This window comes from Lepisma saccharinum, chromosome 1 (assembly GCF_977018435.1).
Source record: "Lepisma saccharinum chromosome 1, izLepSacc3.1, whole genome shotgun sequence".
NCBI lineage: Eukaryota > Metazoa > Arthropoda > Insecta > Zygentoma > Lepismatidae > Lepisma > Lepisma saccharinum.
Window position 1 is genome coordinate 75,520,182 of NC_139229.1, and position 18,461 is coordinate 75,538,642.

The following is an 18,461-nucleotide window of genomic DNA, read 5'->3' on the forward strand; positions in this document are numbered from 1 at the left end:
GTATAATAACAAGTAACGGGCAATTTTATTAATAAAGAATCCCATGAATTGTGTGGCTATCTCCTCAATGGGGTGTGTTTAAAATACTAAAATGTACTTTTTTCTATATTGCAACACAAGAACTCTTATCGTAAAATAAAAGTAACAAATTAATGGGTGTAACTCCATCCATAAGTTAATATTGATAATAATGTTATAAAATAGTGTAAAAGAAAGGAAAAAGTTCACAAAAAATGAAAAATAACTTAAATAAAATCGCAAAGCGGTGTTAAAAAGATAGCAGAAGTGGGAGTTACAGAAGATACACTAGAAGAGTAGTTCCCAACCTTAGTGATCCCGCGGCTTTGAAAATTAGTTTCTTAAAAGTCCATGACCCGATCCCAATAATGTAACTCGTAAATAGCTTTCTATCTTTTTAACTTTATAAATTAGTTAATACGTAGCTATCTACACCTGAAATTTAATATTAATATATATGGCATAACCATAGAGAGCATTAGTTCGGTTGTGTGTACACTTGTTGACAAATATAAAATTTGGTTTACATTAGTTGACAACAACTGGATCCAATGGAATCATTTTGTTTTCTATGGACAAAATCACTAAATATTTGTAAGTGCTGATTTTTAATAGCATGGCCCATTTCCAACACCGGAAAATTACAATTAGTCGCAATCTTTCCACTTCAATATGTTTGTTAATGAAAATTGCTGAGGAGACTATATTGACCGTGGTGCCTGTGTCCGTCAACCTTCAGATTTGAAGGCGGGAAGCAACGCCCCCGCCCCCCGGATAGATCGTTTTATGAATCACGGCCACTGTCGCGAAAGCATTTACTGTTATCGCAGTGGAACCCGAACGAAAGGCCATCTTTCCAGGCGGTTGCCAGCTCGGGCTGCAAGTCGCAAACTTCAGGAGAAACTCTCGCGGGCCGGCGGTTAAGAAACACCCCTCAGGAAGAACAATTAAAAATTATCTAGCGCGTATCATCCGTGATAAGTGTGCTGTTAGAAGATACTCTAGAATTTACTATAGTCTACCGTTAAAATGTTACAGTTTGCCTGTTATTTTGCAAAAGCGAGACGTAATCGGTACTAAGGTTGCATTTATTTCAGAAGGTTCGTTTCGGTGTAGGGAGAAATTTGAAAATGTGAGCAGAATTTGGAGCAAAAGCGATACATCCGGGTTTCGAAGCCAACGTGAAGAGAACCAATAACATTTATACACAACAGCCAGCTGCATAATAAATGCATCGTTTCGGTACCCGAGACTGTCGAGTCACCGAATGTTCCAGGTTCAAGTCCCTGCTTAGGAGATGTCGTTTCTTTTTTTTTGTATCATCAATATCATCATTCGTCGCCACGATCAGCCAAAAGTGGCAGAAAACGTAATGTAAGAAAACTTAACGACAAATACTTAACAACAATCTTAACGAGACAACTTGTACATTGCGTCATCAATAACTCTTTGGAGGTCATCCACTGCGAAAGATGAAAGGTGGAAACTTTACACATGTGTTTTTTCTTAAAAGAATCCTTTGGCGGGCTTCCTGTTCTGTCAGCTCCTATCCAAGGCCAGCAAGTCACATTACAGTCCACAATACAGTTCGCGTAGTCGCTCCCGTAAGGGAAGATCTGCTAAAGATTTTTCGCGGTGAGTAGCCGTCTACTTTTGGTTTCGTACGTGTCGTTGTTTCCATTCCAGAGACTTGTGATGCAGATGCTCCATGTTTTGAATACGGTGGTGTGTGCAGGAATTTTATAATTGTGGTTATGTTTTTTCTCTTTGGAATCAGTGCTGTTTTACCATATTTTAAAGTATATTTTTCAATAAAGCCAATGGGATTACACTGACCCCCCCCCCCCCCCCGGCACGCCAGTACCTGTGTTCATTGGCATCTCAGGATTGCAAAAATGCACAATATAGGAAAATCGTTAATACAGACTGGGGCATATTGCATCTACCACTGTTAATTGCAACCTTGTTCCAACGCTGGCGCACATCTGCAGAGATCGCCCAGGTTTAGGCACTATTCAAGGTTTCACTAATCGCACCAAACTCAAACACCCTCCTGGTCAATCGCAGTACTTCGTCTTCTGACGTCTGGTTAAATCCTTTCTTTAAAGCTAAGAGATTAACGTAACAAGGCTATCGTAATCACGAAAGCATTCTATTCCGTGCGTAAGGTAGCTGAACCCAATATGGCCTAGTACCCAAATGGCTAATTTGCTTTTTCCAAGTCGTTACAATATTAATTCGACAGTATATCATTTAGAATGTCCGAATGACGTGATTTAACCTGTTGGCCCTACCTATAGTGCAGTAACTTTAGGACAAAAGAAGCGAAATAGCTGGACCTCGTGATTGTGTACTACGTGATCTAATATTGCATATGGAAGTTAGTACATAGCTACTGTATCTTCCAATTCATTGATGTTTATGTCTCTAGTTCATATTATGATAGCTCATAAATTGTACTTTACAACACTGTTTTTAGTTTAGAATTTAATCTAAAGTCCTGTTTATAACGAAGGAAAAAATAACACTATGTAAAGTAGACTCAATATGGCCTACAGAGAAATATATCGTGAAGGACATGCGCAAATGTGACAATTGTTACTTTTATGTTCACGTAGAGTATGAGTTACTAAGGATGATAAAGGACCTTTTATTTGCCCAGACTGTAATGTAATCCATGGTCTTCTGGTGACAAATTATGACAAATCACTTCCTTTTTTATTGGTTTCTAAACGATGTCATTTCTTTGTGTAATCTCATTATGTCGTTATGTAAATAAAACGGAAGTGTATCAGTATACTTACCTACCTATAAAAATAACATTGTTGAACTTTCCTTACAATTTCTGTTGCATGTTTGATGTGAAAGAACAAAATATATTACTAGGCCATATTGGGTACATGTACCCAATATGGCCCAAACCTTACTTCTTTAACAAAATCTTCACAGCACCCATGTTATTATTTGGAACTGACTCTAATTTTCAGTAAACGTCCAGAAGTGTTCCCTCTTTTAAATTTTAACTTTCTGACTTTGTACACAATTAGAAACAATCGCAAACCTACGGTAGGATATCTGCCATGGAACGTTGCTCTCTTTGGGGGGGGTACCTTTTCTTTTTCTTTTCTTTTTTTTGTTCATACGCGAATTGCAGTAGTAGAGGCGTTCTACCGAACAGGTTCCATTTAGGAGACAAGTAACCCATTAACTTACTTTTTATTAATATAAAACTTCTCCAACGTTTATTGTTCTTTATGATAATTTTTCATGTACATGTCGTTTAATTAGAATGGTTTGTGAGTACAGAGTATGTTTATTCAAATATTTGCGTTTATATTTTAGTAGCTCTATAGGCCAATAATGACGATGACGATGAATGATGATTAGATGAAAATGATGAAAGATCACTGACGAAGAAACGCCCAGTGAAACTCAAACGTGGAACCTTCTGTATCAATATCGTCAAGTAACCGTAATTTGCTCGGCCTCAGGGACAACTATTCGATTCGCATCGAACATTAGCAATGATTCGGGGAAAACACTGCATTGCAAAAAAAATCAACGTCATTCCGGCTTTCAAAAAACTGTTCCCTCCGGGTTTAAAATGTGAAAGGCATTTTTCTTAATAAACAAGCTTTTTTGTGTTGACGATACTACCTACTCATGCAAACCAATCACATGAAATTCTTCTGGGGAAGAAAAGAAGGGGTGAGGGGAGGTCTTTAGAAAGCGAAACCGGAGTACATATCATACTGGATATGTGAGTAGAGCAACTCACAGAACAGGTTTAGAAAATATTGTTCCCTTCGTCATAAACAAACGCTTCTTCCAGAAACCGTCATTGCAACATATTTTCAGTGGAAACATTGTCTTCAATATAAAAAATCATGCTTTAAATGTGTACATTCATATTGACACGTCACTTGTTTCAAATATTTCTGGTACTCCATTAATACCCAACGTCCCTCTACCGTTGGTCCCAATGTAAGGAGTCCCCAAGGTTTCATTCTAACAGTGGGAATTATATTTGCCTGAATAGTCGGTGCAATGCTATGACATCCTAATCATCTATTTCGCATAACATACGATATATTATTATTCATTTTGATACATATGTATATATATGTATATATATATATATATATATATATATATATATATATATATATATATATATATGGGTGGGTGTGTGTGTCTATTGCCCTTGGGGCGCAATGGGAGCGTCATCGCCTTCTAATCAAGGGGTCCCGGGTTCGATACCCGGTGGAGGCACATAGTGGTTCGGATCCCACTTTAAACTCTAAGCCCAGCCCAGATTAGCCTTACTGTGCATAAAGTGGATTTAAAACACCAATTCAATCAATCAATATATCGCCTTTGAATGAGATTTACTGGTATATTTAATGGCTAGATACTATTCAATATTGTTGTCTCCGTGACCAATGATGATGATGATCGTCAGTTTGAAGTGCGCAGTGTGGTTGGTACCTGTTGCGTAGAATTCCATTAACAACTTTCGAACCGTCCAATTTTTCAGAACTTTACAACTTCAGGCGCAAATTTACCATTTCTAATGCAATTTATGTATTGTATATTTCTATTTCGGGAAATTATTATCTTTAACTGTTCGACTTTGCACTTTGAACTCAAGCAAATCACGTAATGGAAATTTATGTGGAGACATTTTCAGGCGTCAACCGAGCATTTTTATTATTTTACAGCTTTTCTGCTGCTACTTGACTACGCAACAATGAGGAATAGTAATGATTAGATGAAGTAACACCCATGGACGCACAAAACATAAGTCCTTGGTCCAGCCGCCAGAGCCTCCTTAGTCTGCAAAATGCAGTCCAGAAAAATGTAATGTTCGCCAGGCACGAGCGAACGTGGACGACTGGAAAACTCAACATGTTACAAATTTGGTCAGGCATGGATGTATCGTTGAGTTCCTCCCATCACGACACGGTACAAAATAGACGGAAAATAACTGAAATAGAAATAATGGGCAAGTTATGTCAAACCCGCCACTGATCGCCGACGGCTCGCTCGTGGAACTCGCATCACGTGTATGAAAACGGAATCGAGCACTTTCACTTCAACCCCGGCTGTGAATCGGTACCTTCATCTCCCTGCATTCGACACGTGACATGTTCGACCGAAAGCAGGTCAAGAGAGTGCAGATAGCTGCCTCGGCACGTGAAATTCAGAAGCTAACGAACCTTTCCTGCACGAGACGCATTCCTCTTATGCCCGCTTTTATATCACGTTTACCCTCGAACTGCTAAGTAACCAAGTTATTGAGACTTGTTCACACCATTAGCTTTTTTTTTCTCGTGCATCCATTACAAGCTCAAGAGAGATAAGTGAACATTATAATTGGACGTCGTCATAACTTGTCCGTAAGTTATTTTCGCCCCCTTATGTAAACATAAAAGTCACCGCCTCTGGCTACAATTAATGTTTTTAAACTTTCCTCGATGCTAAAAGTAACACTACGCTAGTGAAGCTATTAACGCAAGATTCGAGATCAATTTCTGCGCAAAAAAACTTGCCATTGTTTCCGAGTTTTGATTGATATAGAAATCTAGCGCTAAGTTGCGTAATAGAGCAGCCCAAGGCCAAATAGAATTAATAATGATAATGATGGGCTTTCTTTAATAGCTCAAAGGTTTCCACATAACTCACTTGTCTAGAAACGTAATGCACTTTAGAAAACACTCAATCGCTGCTCATTTCTTGCTCTTAAGCAAGAACATCAAGAAGCGGAGAAGATAAACTTCTGTTTCTCCATTTTACTGGCAATATTTAGGGAGTATATTCAATGGCGTCGCCAGACAATTTTGTGCGGGTCCAGGGGTGCCCATCCCCCCAAGATCTATGACGCACCCCCCCAAAAGGTAGAACATTCTCTCTCTCCCCTATTATGCGGTATTATTTACTCATATTAATTTGGTCAGACAATATGCAGACATATTTAAGCAATACATATTTACTTTAGGTATTGTTTACAATATAGAAATTTACATGTATATTGTATATTACTTTGAAATTGATTGAAATAACATTATACATAAATGATAATAACGTCTGGCGCTACAAAGTTGTTTCAGCAAACTTATTGATAATTTCCTCATTTTGCACCACTTTCAAAATTTAAGACTCACAGGATGGAATTAAGGTATCGCACCACCCATACAAGGACGTAGTCTGTTTTTAATTATTCTTATGACACTCATTGTGCGTTCTGCGGAGCAACTTGTCACTGGTATGGCGATCAGAATTTTATACAATACCTGCAAATTTGGAAAGTTCGATAAAAGCGGTTGTTCAGAAAGATTAATGTTGCTAATTTTTGTTATTTTCGAACTCTCCTACTCCAATATCGACCTAAGTGATTCTCGTAACTTCATCTAAGTTATAAAAATAAATTGCAAATAAAACTAAAAATCAATAACAAGTCAATCAAACGAATCGATCCCCCCATTTTTGTGTGACGGTATATAGAATTCGTAACCAAATTCTAAAATTTTGTCTCCCCCAAAAATTTCCATGACGCGGGCGAGTCATGAAACCCCCTTGTGGGCACCCCTGGGAGGTCAGCCCGTTGATAAAACTTGAACAATAGAAATAATAACAGATGAGTGAATATCTAGCACAACGCTTATCATTATTATTATTATTATTATTATTATTATTATTATTTTACATTTCGTGCAGTTAGTGTACTGAATAAATATTTTATTTTGTTACTAACTTTAACGCATAAAACTTACAGGGAAATTTTAGTTTAAGTTTATGTTGTGTGACCTCTGACATAAAAATCTATTTTTTTAAAAAAAAAATTAAGACTGTGAAACAATTTATTCTTTGAATTAAACAGTTCAACATATGAAAACATAAACTGATTCATGTGTTTAAAGATCAGTTTTTTTCGATCTAACACTTCTAATGCTTTTATAAACTATTTCTGTTATTTAAAAGAGTAACAAGCTTTCTACTGTTTGTAACTTGAAATTAACGATGTCAATTTTCAGCGGGGGTCTATGGATCGGTTAGAACCCCCCGCCCTCCCAACGCCTATGGGTATATGTAAATGTGACTGCACCCACACAACGAAATGTCAGTCAATGGCCATATACCGTGCGTTCATTTCGATCTTCAGCCGAGAGATCGGGAGAAGCGTGGCGGGCGGCGCTGACGGAGATGCCGACATTTGCGCCCTGTAATGCCCGCTTATTTTTATGGACATATGCAGACATTTATATAAATATTGCAAAACGAGCACTAACCTGTGTTATAAGAGTACGGTTTTAATTTTAGTAGCTTAGTGGCTGTATGTGCTGATGATTTTCACACGCCCATCTCCTGTGAAACACGGCGTAGAGGTTTGTTTGGAGAACGTTCTAACGCTGCACCAATTTCATCGAGTTTTGCTTCGGTTAGAATCCGTCGTTTTGGCTTAGGTGCTTCAAAATTCAACGATCCAGTTTCTCGTAATTTAAGGACAAGATGTCTAACGGTATCTCTATGTGGAGGTGAAACGCCTGGGAATTTCTGTACAAATTGCCTACACACGTCTCGACACGAGTCTGTTTTCACGCGTAGCCAACAGTTTTCACGTAAGTGTCATACATAAGAATTCTTTGTTCTAACGTGAACCTTGCGGCTGGCATTCCAATCGTCTCACTGACACAACACACATACACACTGCAATAACACAAACAAGTAACGGCAAGTAACCAAGAATATCACTCTTGCGCACAGTACGAAATTAACAAGCTCTTGGTTTACATCTGCTCGCCACTATATTCACAGCTCTGTCGCGAAGGAACAAAAAAACTCGAGCTCGGAGATTTCGGATTGCAAGGAAGCTCACGAAAACCATTGACTTTTAACGGTTTCGTCTGCAGCGTAATCTCGATACAGTGTTGCAAGTTCGAAACCTCCAAACGATCCCCATCGACACAAAACTCTTTCAAGGATATAAACTTAAGCAGGACGTTACTGGTCAAAACTATGATTAAAATGTTTATTATCTGTGGCTCTTAACATCGTTTCTAAAGCGTATTGTTTGTGTATATAAGGGCAGAACTCGGATGAATTACAGAATAACTTTTGCGTGTTATAACACAGGTTAATGCTCGTTTTTTTGCAATATTTATATAAATGTCTGCATATGTCCATAAAAATAAGCGGGCATTACAGGGCGCAAATGTCGGCATCTCCGTCAGCGCCGCCCGCCACGCTTCTCCCGATCTCTCGGCTGAAGATCGAAATGAACGCACGGTATATAGAGAAATAAAGGGTAGAGGTTCAACTTTCAGCACCTCAAGGTTTGTAAATTTTCATTGTTTCAGCTGTTAATCGTACATTAACATCAAGCAGTGGCGGCGATTGGAATCCAAAACTGGGAGGGAGGGGCAAGGTGCCAAAACTATGGGGGCAAGGGCAGTTTACTTTCCCTTGGTCAATAAGGTTTAGTATAGTGCAGAGGCAAAAGTGGCAAAAAAGTGGGGGGGGGGCAACTGCACCCTCTCGCCCTGCTAATTGCCACCACTGCATCAAGCAATAGTTATTACTATTATATAATGTTTGATGTTAATTATTATATTTGTAAAAGGATGAATTATTATTTCTATCATTAAACAGTTTACAATTAATCAATAATATATTTACTTTTGAACAATCTCATTAAAAATTATCGATGTATACCTATTAACAACATAATTATTCTCCGTTACGTTTATTGCAGGAGTGTGCATTCATATTTCTATTTTCAACTTTTTAAAAAAATGTTACAATATGTGTCTGAATTTTCACACATTTTCAACACAATTATGAAACATGCTTAGCTTATGAAGAGTAAAACAACATTACAATTGAAATATGTGACCATCCATTGTAAATGAGACATACATAATTTTTTTTGAAAATTCTTCCAAGTAATATAATGAAATTATTAATATGTTCTTTTGATTATGTAATTAATGCAAAATGTTTACTCAACCAATGGGAAGGGTTTGGATTCCTTAAACCCTCCCCTTACATGTCTATATGGCCATGTATCTATCTCCTCACTACTGTTCTCTGGGTTCATAAACTGATGTATACAACCAGCTCTGGGAACTATTTCTGCGCAATGTTATTAGAAGTACTTATAAAATGTACACGCATAAACAAAAATGTTTTGTAAATAGCCATAGTAAATTCTTCTTTTCATTTCGGAAAACATAATTGCCCCAACAATATGCACTACTATCCGTGACAAAAATATTGAGCCCTCTGTTTGCGTGCTTGTAAAATTGTACTCCGTGGGTGGAGAAAAGTCAAATATACCTCATTGGAAAGCTTCAATTATCTATTTTTAATAAGCGTCATCTAAAAATTATTCTTCGTTGCATTTTCGTATTATAATGAAAAATTCACTAAAAAGTGTAGTTTTTTCTTCCAGTTTGCAAGAACGGGGAACTTAACATCATACAGTTCATAATCCACAATTGATATAATATTGAGATTTTTTGTACATGAAGACGGATTGTTTTTGCATCTCTGTGGAAGAAGTCAAATGCAGATCTTCACTAGATGCTTCAAAAATTGAAATTTTAGGCAAACGTGCAATCTTGAAATGGGTAATTGCAAATTCAATTAAATTGTAAAAAGCCGTTTATATGACACATTTCATCCAAATCCAGAAGTTCAACATGTGTATCTCAAGTATGACCACAGATATAAATTATTATTGACCACTCCTAATATGGTAAACGAGCGGATGACGTGTGGCGAGATGCGGCCAATCTCAGACTCCACGGGCTGCAGGTGACTTGCACAGTGTTGCCGTCTCGCTGCAGCAACACGGTCTACTCTGCGGGAATACTGGAAGTGCGTTCCGTTGGTCCGATCCAAAACATTGTGGCAGTGTAAAATAGGCTAATTAATAAACAATTTATCATATTATGAATTAAATACATTTTCTTTGTATACTTTAGTTATTGTTATATTTTCTAGCTTTTATCTAATCTTTATACGAACGTCATTTTCCCAGTATAATTTTATGTCGCTCATTTAAAACGATTAAATGCAACAATGAGCTTGATTTGATGAAGGCAATGAAATAGCTTACCAAATATTCGAACCCGTGACTGCTGGCTTCGCAGTCTCCTCTGTATAAAGAAATAACGTGCCTGCGATGATGCGATGAACAACAACAGCAACTTCATAACAAAGGAAAACAGCAAGAAAAAGTGCATGTAAGGAAACTTATGTATGTGTGCGAGTTCAGGCTATATGGTAGGAACACAAGAGTGATAAAAGAAAATCTGCATTCGTCAATTACAGCATCTGAACAATGCTTCTCTGTATACAACAATTCGCTCTGTAACCAAAACTTTCGGCTTACTTTCAGTGTCAAAGCTGCTGGCTGAACGCAAAGTTTAAAGGGCTGCCGGCGGCGTGTGGCAACAAAGCGCACTTCCTCGTAGCAACGAGAAGAAAAACGCTCGAGCCGGTTACCAAAATAAACAATTCTGTCTGTCGTTTTCAATTCGCAGAATATGAAAAGATAAGCCATAAAAATTTGATTTTTATTCCATGCTCATTATTTAGATATGCGTTGCATCGCCATTGGGCTGGCCATTACCGAGATTGCAACACTGTTATTAAACATTAATATTGGCTGTTCCACAAATGATAGCAACATTATATATGGCCGAGATATTTACACATAAACAAGTTTCAATCACAAGAAATTTCATATCTTTACGACTGGTTTTCAAGAAGCTACACACAATTGAATTCGACTTACATAGAACACACACGAAAAAACTAAACTTTTACAAACATTTTTGTTTGAATAGAGAACAGACAGAGCTAAAATCAATTATAGTGCGCGTCAAATCTCCTGCATATGGCGATAGCCAATAGCAGCGCACTGCAGCGGTGCCATGTCGAAATCTCACACGGAAAGAGACAGCCTGGTCGAGCGAAACGCCTTGTCACGGAGAGCACGGAACATTAGATAATATAACATATAATAAACTTAATGGGAGAAAAGAACATACCTGATTAGGGACTGCATAATTCTTTCAATATTATCAAGGTGGAAGTTGTAGAGCCTTTGTAAGATATTTTGTCCCGTAAAGAGTACGTTATCTTTTTGGTAGTAGAAAATTCGCCACGATCGTAAATTTCAAAGAGTGTTCTACGAACTACGTCTTTTTTCAAAGTCATCTAAAGTTGTCGTTCTTTTCGGTATGTTAATGTGCTTTCTAGTCTAGGTTATTGAAACATTGGAGCAGGCCCCGATCCACATTGTTTTGCCCCCGAACATATCCGAGAAACGGTAGCTTGATTCACACCACACGCTTGAGCTGTTAGATCCTGGCACTTATTAAAGTCAATTTTACTTCTTTGTTCGTCACTCGAACAGTTTTTTTTAAAAAAAATTGTACACCTGAAAAATCACCTGTCGTGCCTGGCTTCGTACGACACTGTATTTTTCCCTCTTCTCTCGCCATCACTACCACTTGGTTTACTCAACAACATGCTGCACATACCCACTAAACACATGAAAAAAAAACTAACAATGACGGTATCCTCTTCCGTCAACTTCTTCTGCCATCACTGGGAACGAACGTGCCCTGTTCCCTTATCTAATCGGAAAGTTTCAGAATGCAACAGGAACGAAGGGAGAGCAAAAAGGATACAATGCAAATACGTTTATAATAACATTGTTTCTACAGAGGGAACGGTATAAGCTACAATCACGCTTGTTTTTCGTACATACTCGCAAATTCATTATCTTTCCATCTGTTGAACTACTGACACTTGAAATAATCTATTTATATCCGAGCGCCAGGTACACGATTTAGTAGCGAGGTGAAACAGCTTCTGAACTAGGCAACGCCGCACGTCCGTGATTCGCTGGTGCTGTTCAGTCGTTCAAGGCCATATGCAGGAGATTTGACGCGCACTCTAGTCTTGCTTTTTTCTAACAGTAGACACTTGTAGCTTTCCAATGAGGTATATTTGACTCTTTTCCTCCCACGGAGTACAATTTTACAAGCACGTAAACAGAGGGCTCAATATTTGTGTCACGGATAGTAGTCATACGTGTGCTTTCTGCTGTCTTTAGGTTTCAACCACTGGCGGTTTCAGGATTTGTGAACAAGGGGTTCGATAAGCAAAACAGCGGCCCCCCTGTACTTATACAGAATAAAAATCGATTACCCAGTTTCACACCGTCTTTTATACGTAGGTATATTACAATACCTTTACCAATTGACGTGACTAATGTACAATTTACTGCAAAAGCGTAGCAAGTGCAAAAAGAAACCAATTTTTCCGTAAGTACGTAACCTATTTTTGTTCACATTGAATTTAAAAAATAAAAAAAATCCTGCTTTCCCGTTGATCCATTGATAATTTTGTACAATAAAATTTGCTCGTGGATTTCTCTTCTAGTAGAATGTATTAATTATACTATTTTTTTTCTAGCAATTTTATATGTACTTAGGTAGTATCTGTATGACGATTTTTTTATTAGTTTAATAATACAGCATAATTAACGTAAGAACTTTTTTGAATATACAGCACTGGTAAAAATTATCCCACATTATACATGCATATTTCTATATGCTTCTAACGAAACTATTAACATTTAATTATTAATATTTAATCCTTAAATAATATAATTAATGCATCTACAATTGTTATTGTCCTTTGTATTTGTTATAATAAAACCTAGTACATGATACGAGGTATTACATACATATATTGTTTCAATATGTGTCCCGAAAGACGAAAGTTAACTTATGATCGATCATTGATTTCTGTCCTCTTTTCCAAAATATTACCATCCACCTTACACTCTAAGCAGACGAGATCTACCTTTCTCTTGTGGCGCCGGTGTCGTGAGGTTTATTTAATTTTTCTCTATTTGTACTGAAATGTTTGTGCATGTTAAAAATACCAAGTTTAGTTTACAAAAGAAGCCTACGAGGGCCGTACGACCTGAATCTATCAATGCAATGCGAAATATTAACATTTCTGCACAAGTTTCGTTGACCAAACATCATCAATAATTCCTCGAGTCGATCTTGTGGAATGGTGGTTCTTATTTTTGATTTCACCAAAGTCAACTTCGAGAAACTTCTCTCTACGCTGGCTGTCGAAATGATGTGTTTCATTAAAATGGGCATTTCACTTGCTCGCTTCAACAATAATATAAGAATAACAAACATTTTAAAATGCTAAAATCCAAGTCAAGGTCTCGCGTCTCGATTTTTCTCACCACAAATTATTTGTGTCTGGTTAAACAAAATACAAAATGCGCATACAATATCATTTATTAAACCTTAAGTTATTGAGATACAATCAAAACACGTAACCTGTTGCCCCTAAAAGAAGAAAAGTTAAAGAAATGTATAATAATTTTTGCAAACATCTTTCCCATTTGCTACCGTGTTAACCCTGAAAATTAAGATTTTTAGTCCTAAGTATACATACAAAGCCACAAAGAAGAAGTCGGGAACTTCAGAGTTCCGAACAGTTTAATTACATTTCTAATCGTAATATTTTCTTTGGGGGACGATAAAAGAGAATTTGTTTCTTTCTTTTAGAATCATTAAGACGACAGGAAGTATGAGAAATGGGTGGAACTATAGAATTAGGTACGACTACTTCACTCAAATACTCGCCCAAAACGTATGATTTGGTTAACTTTTTTTTTCTCAGGGGCGAAATGTTACGTGTTCTCATCGTTTCTCAATAACTTAACTTCAAGGACGAAAGATTGGTTAACTCACGTTTCGTCTTGTTGTTGTTAGCCGTACCTAATACTATACGTAGTTTTACCAAAAAAATGTCCAATTCTTGCAGTAATATTTTATTGTGATTTCAAAAGAAAAAGCCAGGAGAGAAGCGAAGACATAAACAACACTAAGCCTGACATACTGTAACTAATGCTATCCAAAATTCAAGTGTCAATATCTCTAGTATCGAAACTCGAATTGCAAAATTTTTTCACTATGATACTGTTCGGGAAAAATGTTCAAAAATGATTCGTTAGAAGTAGGCCGTTTTTCAATGATTTCAATAACGTACCTGATTTCGAACGTTTCAGAAAATTATTTATGAAAGTAGACTGACGAAAGGTAGCCTTATCCCGTTCTCTATGCCTTTTCCTATTTTCTGCCCGACAGTTTTTTCTTTGCTGTACTCATTTTTATTGGATGCGAAAACGGAAAACCAGAAAGAAAAATTCAGAAATATGCAAACTGCTAAGACTACACTTCTAATGCATGCGATTCACTCACTACCAGACCACAACTGAATAGCCGAAGGGAAACAATAGTACGAACTATTTTTTAAAAAATGTTTATCGTGCCGCTTATTCTTGCGGATTATTAAAATGTTCAAAAACGTCAAGTAGCCCTTCCGAACAGCCGCCTGCCACGTTCTGAAGCAGTGAACGAAAAAAAACACCGACAATTTAATTCGTAAAAGTGAGAATGGATCTTGTAAGGGATTGTTGACGTTAGAGGACAGGTTCGGCGTGATTGTTGACAGTTGATTGAAGCAGCAAATAAAAGGAACGATGTTTTGGAATTTTTTTCCTCTTACATATCTCCAAAGTGTTTCAGTCGCCCCGGCGTCCGTGAAACAACAGGGGGTACGGCCCCGTACCATCATACCCTTATTGGAGCCGCCGGTGGTTTCAACTAGGAGTACAAGGATACTAAGGTGCACAAAACATTAAAGCTGAACCGTGGCCTCGCATTACACTTCTAGTTCTACGTGAAAACTAACAATTTCAAACTTCTTGTAGTGAAAAACTGTCACGAATTTTAGCAATTTTGAACCATAAATTTCGATTTCAAGATATAAGTATTTCTAAGATCGATTTCCAGTTTTCACTTTGTGCTCTGTTTTTAAATGTGGATAACGCAACACCATGTGAATTTCGGGGGTTAGGTTCACACGATCCCACTTTACGTCATCCGACTTAGATTTCAACCCCCTCCCTCCAAAGACCTTATTACTGGAAACCATAAAAAATGATACATTTATTTCGCAATGTAAATCTCGCAACACGCACAAAACATCATAATCACATTTTTATTTACATATTTAAGTAATATATAAAGCCTTTTCCTGTAGCTGGGAGCATTAGTTTTGTCTCCTTTGAGTTATGTATATTTTTCAAAATCGTTTTCATCATATCACAATTATATATATTATGATGATGGATGATATTCAACTTGACGTCATCACGCAGTGTACTCTGGGAAGAAATCCAAGAAAATTCAACATTCTTGTACCATCAGTGGCAGCGATTAGGGGGGGGGGCAGTTGCCCTCGCACTATGCTAAACCTTATCTACAAGGGGAAATATACTGTCTTTGTCCCCCAACTTTGACACCCCCTTCCGGTTTTGGAACCCAATCGCCCCCACTGTGTACCATACTTACGCGTGTATAACGCGCATGTTTTCTAACTTTGTATCAAAGAGAAAACTACAATGCGTGCTATACACGGAATAATTCAGACACCTACATGAAACCACGTGTAAATGTGTTTCCCACCATTTTCCACCTTCTATTGGAATGCTTTGCATCTCCGAGCAAAGTGCCGGTGTTCTGACAGGAGATCGAGTGCGCATCTCCCGTCACACACGAGACGTAACATCGGTAACTTGTCGCGCGAGAAAGAATGCAAAATAATTCCCTCAAGAATCGGTTCCAACATATGAAAGCTACAAATTTAAATACTAGTTTATAAGCACAATGAAGATATAATTTTGAGTACATTTGGCAGAAAAAATGTGCTAAAATAAAAACGCGAAAAAATACATCGAAAAGTAAAAAACACAAACCCACTGATTTTGAAAAAAAAGACGAGAAATGAAAGTCCCTAGCTCTAAAGCTCACCTTTCACTGTACACACAAAACGTTATTGCAGTGATGTGCTCCCCAATTATCGTTGAACCAAAATGAGAGCGTTGCTTCGTTAAGAAACGACCAAACTCTCACACAGTAAATAATTTTTACTTATACAACACAAATCCCCCAACTCTTTCTTTCTTACATCTGCCATTTTCCTGATTCCATGAAACATCTTTGCCATTCACATTCCTTACAGAAGGTTGTCACACCCTTTATAAAGATGTTATGCTGGGTACAATTGGTGAGGATAGAAACAGGCTAGGCGCAGCGGTAACTATAGTTGTGTGTGTCAAGCGGAGGACCGCCATATTGAATTCAAATAAAAAAATACGTACATGGAAAGGGAGGGATGTGATATTGAATTCAGGCTAGAATTTCACGGCTTTTGATTCACCCTGTACATTAAATATTATTACATATCTGATACTCATACCTTCATGTTAGTAACAATTATCATGATTCGTTCTCCTGCAATAGACTGCATAATACAGTGTCTTACTTACACTCTGATCCAATTTAACAATTGCTCCCATTCAAGATCAGATATTATTTTTGTGATATTTTGAACACTGATAATGAGCTATAAGGCACTCAAAGTCAACCTCATTCCCCCGTAAGTGCTTATTGCAGGCCAATGAGGGTCTGGCGCCTGAACTCACGGCTAGGATAATCCTCTGTACGGCTGTGTGTTGTCCTGTGTTTAACCTTCTAAGTGCTAAGTGCCTCTTTATAGCCCAGATTTTAAGAGGTAAGGAGATTTTAAAATAGTTTTAGTTTGTTGTTAAGTAATGAAAGAATGAATTAAGATTTAAAAATTGAGTGAAAAAATTGAGTTTTTAATAGACATATTTTATTCTCTTGTTAGTGATCTGTCCTGAATTTTATGTAGGAGTTAAGGAGCTTATCTCCCTATTGTGTGACGGGCAAAAATATCATATGTGCTGATGTGCTCATATTAAAATAATCATGAGATCGATATATTTTCCGACAGGCCTGTCATAATCGTGTTTCCTTTGTCCCACATAGTTCCGTCCATTACACATTAAAGAATGGTGCCTTACTCAAATCTGTATACTCAATTCTCTGAGGTGACATAGCGCATCTTAATGTGACCTTACGTAATAATTTACTATTATGTGGTTACATATGAATATGCATCGAGTTTCGTTGGTAGATATCGTATGCGATAAGTTGTGACATACTGTGGAATGCTGCCATTGCCACTATACATATTTAATTGTATGTGGTTAATCACAAGGTTTTTTGTAAATGAAGAAATGAAGAACTCCATTCATTTTGAAGAGGAAGTGGCACGTTATTAGTCGAATGTAAAATGTGAAGTCTGCATACGCCACCCAGCTCGCGGTGACGATAGTATATCCCAAAGAGAGAGAGTCCGTAAACGAGAGTTGACTTTATTGGTGCGTAGCGTAGAGTAGGCCAGGGCCGTAGCTAGAAGGGGGCAGGGGGGCAACTACCCCCCCCCCCTGAGAGCCTGCTTTGCGCCCCCTGTGAAAAATACAGAACACATTCCTACCTGGTATTCTCACTAATCTTTACAATTATATCCTTTATTGCTCTAGCAACATAACAAAGACACTTATTGATTTGGTGATATATTGAGGTGTGTGGGATTTCGAATAATGTCGTACTAGGATTAGGGGGGGGAGCCCTTCCTGATTCAGACTTCGGGAAATGATGTCGTAATTTTCAGTATCTAGAACAGTTGTGACATTTTAAGAAATCTTGTATTAAAGGTGCCTAAGGTGTTTGGATGTTTTTCTTGGATGTGTTGCTATGAAGTTTGAAATGCTAAATCTTTTGTTTCCCGAGTCTACCGTTTGGGAATAGTGATTCATGCAGTAGAGAGAGGGAATGGATATTTAATTTCTTTTACTTAGCGTTGTTTTTCTGACACTTCTAGCTAATCGCGACAATGAGTGATGACATGAAATTGATGAAGAGGCACTCACAAACTGTGCCGCAACCACAGGGGGGGGCAGGGACCATTGTCCCCCCAACGTTGAACGGAAGTCCATTCTAGGGGGCAAACATTTAAGTAAAAAAACAAGACTAGCAGATTTTAAGAATAACAGGACAAATGGATACTCACGATGGAATTAGTTTTCACGTGTTTTTTTTTTTTTTTTGCATTTTTCTTCCAGACGGCCAAGGGAGCTTGCAGGGGGCACAGAGGGTCAATTGCCCCCTTTGATTTCAAATTTTCGTAAAGTTTTCTTGATCCCTTCGCTCGCAACGTCTGCTGTTCTTATAGTCCAAGTTCAGAGCCATAGCAATTGGGCTGAAAAGGTATAAATGAAAAAAAAAATGTGTTAAAGAAAATGCCATGGACCCGTGAAATTATTTGCACCCTATTAAGCCAATATGTTTTAAGTTTGCAAAAATTTGGTTCAAAACATTTTCTTGCTCGCTTCGATCCAAATATGATTGTTTTCTGTAATGCATTCTAAATTACCCGAGAGAGAAGTAAGACCAAATATG

At 37.6% G+C, this 18,461-nt stretch overlaps 1 protein-coding gene across 1 annotated transcript in view; it reads left to right on the plus strand.

The window, feature by feature from the left end:
- Positions 1-1,633: 1,633 nt before the first annotated feature.
- LOC145996700 (very long chain fatty acid elongase AAEL008004-like) overlaps positions 1,634-18,461 on the plus strand; it is a 107,784-nt gene continuing 90,956 nt past the window's right edge. The window contains exon 1 of the mRNA XM_083133230.1: positions 1,634-1,653. The gene's annotated coding sequence lies outside the window, so the exon portion shown is untranslated. The remainder of the gene's footprint in view (positions 1,654-18,461) is intronic.